General features: G+C 39.7%; 1 pseudogene; it reads left to right on the top strand.

Moving 5' to 3' along the window:
• The first annotated feature begins 1,211 nt into the window (after positions 1-1,211).
• On the top strand, positions 1,212-1,870 carry LOC136152361 (glyceraldehyde-3-phosphate dehydrogenase-like; annotated as a pseudogene).
• The last annotated feature ends 1,826 nt before the right edge of the window (positions 1,871-3,696 follow it).

Raw genomic sequence — 3,696 nt, 5'->3', positions numbered from 1 at the left:
CTAATATCAAGAAATCTAAAGCAAAGAGATTAATTTGATGATAATGAATCTGAAATTTGTCTCCACGAAAAGTAGATTATTTGGCTTGACGGTGATTGTGGGATGAGACTCAAGGGGCACAAGCAGCCCTTCCCTAATATTAAAAAAAATTCTTCATAAGAAAGAAAATACTTTTTGTCATTATGTTGAAGGGGAGTATTAGAATGAATGATTGGAAATTAAGAGCATCTAAAACATTTGAAATCAATGCAAAAATGGTCTTTCAAAAAATATATATATATACATATTTTTTTTACTTGAAGTATTTAAACAAAAACTAAGATACCACTGGTGAGGATTGTTTTCACATAGACTTGATGTCATTACATATGATATCTCAAACCTCTAAAGTAGTAAGAACCATTGGAAAATACCCCGATGCTGGGAAAGATTGAGGGCAAGAGGAGAATGGAGCAACAGGGATGAGATGATTGGATGATATCACTGAAGCAATGGACGTGAATTTGATCAAACTCCAGCAAAATGGTGAAGGACAGGAGAGCCTGTCTGGGTTGCAGTTCATGGGATTGCAAAGTGTCAGAATGAATTAGCAACTGAAAAACAATTCCAATGTACTTAACGTTCATTGTGTTAGTACATAAAAGTTACTTCTACATTTTTTTCTGAAGATCTATCATGTATCTATCATAATATCTCATGCTAGAGGCTCATGTCAGAAAAAATAAACTTTTTTTCCCAAAAATTTATTCTCTGATTTTCTCAAAGGGATGGAACCCCAAATTTTAGTTGGTAACATTTTGCAGCTTCCCATATAGCTAGTTTAAACAAAAAATATGGCCAGTTCATGGTATGCCGAAGAGACATGTAGCGATTTTCCTAAATCTTTGTCTGAGATAGTTGTTTCCACCTCTGTTTCTTTAACCCCTTTACCTAGTCCTCCTTCCTGCTGACTTGATATCTACAGATGGAGAGAACTTATTGAATCTGGACTTTTTCTGAAAATGGAGATGATATCCCTGTTGGTGATGGATGTGTTAATTACCTTGCTCATGGTGAATACATCAAGTTAAAAATATACATTAAGCTCTCTGCTCCTGCCTGGTCGACAGAGAGCCGTAACTTTCGTGCTGTGCCAGCCGCATCTCTGAGACAAGACGGTGAAGGTCGGAGTGAACGGATTCGGCCGCATCGGGCGCCTGGTCACCAGGGTCATCATCTCTGCACCTTCTGCCGATGCCCCCATGTTTGTGATGGGCGTGAACCACGAGAAGCATGACAACACCCTCAAGATTGTCAGCAATGCCTCCTGCACCACCAACTGCTTGGCCCCCCTGGCCAAGGTCATTCATGACCACTTCGGCATCGTGGAGGGACTCATGACCACCGTCCACGCCATCACTGCCACCCAGAAGACCGTGGATGGCCCCTCCGGGAAGTTGTGGCATGATGGCTGAGGGGCTGCCCAGAACATCATCCCTGCTTCTACTGGCGCTGTTGAGGCCGTGGGCAAGGTCATCCCTGAGCTCAGCGGGAAGCTCACTGGCATGGCCTTCTGCGTGCCCACCCCCAATGTGTCCGTTGTGGATCTGACCTGCCGCCTGGAGAAACCTGCCAAGTATGATGAGATCAAGAAGGTGGTGAAGCAGGCGTCAGAGGGCCCTCTGAAGGGCATTCTAGGCTACACTGAGGACCAGGTTGTCTCCTGCGACTTCAACAGCGACACTGACCCTTCTACCTTCAATGCTAGAGCTGGCATTGCCCTCAACGACCACTTTGTGAAGATCATTTCCCGGTATGACAATGAATTCGGCTACAGCGACAGGGTGGTGGACCTCATGGTCCACGTGGCCTCCAAGGAGTAAGGTCCCTGGACCCCCAGCCCCGGCATGAGCACGAGAGGAAGAGAGTATTCCTCAGCTGCTGGGGAGTCCTTGCCCCACCTGATCCTCCACCACACTGAGAATCTCCCGACCTCCACAGTTTCCATCCCCAAGGCGCTGAGGAAGGGGAGGGGCTTAGGGAGCTCTGCCTTGTCCTGTACCATCAATAAAAGTACCCTATACCCCCCAAAAAATAAAATAAAATAAAATAAAATATACATTAAAAATATACAATTTTAATTCTCAACTCTACTTCAATAAAGTTAGATAAAAAAGATACAAGGAGCCTGAATGTCTCAGAACTTTATTGAGCAAAACTCAATTGCCTGTATCCAGACTTTTTCATGAGAGAAAAATATCTTTTATACTACTGTTGTTTTTTGTCTGTGGCATTTGAAATTTAATTCTTTACTGATATATAGCTGTATGAAAAACCTACAGTCAATCCTTCAGCAATTCTGAATTGTTAATAAAAATTTATCATAGCAGGTGGAAAATATTATGAAAATATTCAATTTTATATTTTTTGAATATTATTTTCAATTAATGTATACTCTTTTTCAACTTGCAAATGATATGAAAATTGCAGTTTATTTGCTTTTTTCAAAAAAAGCAGCTAGTTGCATGACAGTTGTATTTAGCATCTTCAACATTCACAGTATAGACACATATTCTTGGGAGATCTACCAGATAACTAAAAACTGAACCAATACTCAGTATTCCTGGGGACTCAAGAACACTCTGGGGAGAGTCCAAGCAGATTCAACCATATATTTAATATATGAATACATACTCTACTGACATCCTCATGGGACTCTGCAACATTGTGATTTAGTGACTTTCTAGCTGTTCATCTCAAAAGACTATTTTGATTCTATATTTTTGAGGGAAAGAATATCACATGTTAGAGTAAATTTATTGTACAAATATTAAAAAGCAATAATATTTCTTTTAAAGACATCCTGTTGATATCTCCTGTAGATATGAAATATTTTATGTAATTGATGTAGCATTGCCAATAGACCATGGCAACCTATCTAGCGCTGTCCTTTAAATGAGCTTTACATAACCCCAAGGAAATACCTCAGATGAAGAAAAAGTATATTTTATAGGTTCAGGCATGTTTGACCCGATTCCAAGACTTATTCTTTAGAAAATCACTGAGATAATTCTCCAGGACCCATAGTCCACCTTCTTTACAGAGAAGTCTCCAATCATTTGCCATTTAGGTTAAATATGACTTAACATAGCCTAGAAATTAATTTTTCTCCAAACTCCCAAAACATACTAAATTTTATTCAAAACATTTAAAATTGACTCTAATATTCTTGTGTCAATATGTATATAAACATAATGTTCTGGATAGCAAACACAGATAAGCTTTTTGTTTCAAGATAATTGTTGAACACTGGAGTAGCATATCGGAGACACATGGAGGAGATTTTTCTTCAAAACACATGTGTCTGGCTTCCACACATAGCTTACTGAATCAAAACCAAAGCATTGTAGCCTAATAAACTCATTTGTTTCTCAAAAGAATTGAGCCTTCAAATTTTGGCTGGTCACATGTCTACCCAGAATGCAAACCACCTTGCAGTATTGTTTATAGCTAGCTTTGGCTACATAATATCCCAGATGATTCATGGGCCCACCAACACTTAGAATTGCTCTTCAGGGCTTCAAATTAGCCTAAATCTAAGTGCTAACTGAGATTCTCCCCTTTGGGACCCTGACAAGTCTTGGCAAACACTCAACTACTGGGAGCTATTAAAAACGCAAAAATAGAATCCCTCTACAAAACATGCTGTAGAACAAA

Source organism: Muntiacus reevesi, chromosome 21 (genome assembly GCF_963930625.1).
Source record: "Muntiacus reevesi chromosome 21, mMunRee1.1, whole genome shotgun sequence".
NCBI lineage: Eukaryota > Metazoa > Chordata > Mammalia > Artiodactyla > Cervidae > Muntiacus > Muntiacus reevesi.
Note: the sequence above shows the minus strand (reverse complement) of the source record. Positions and strands in the feature narration are given on the sequence as shown.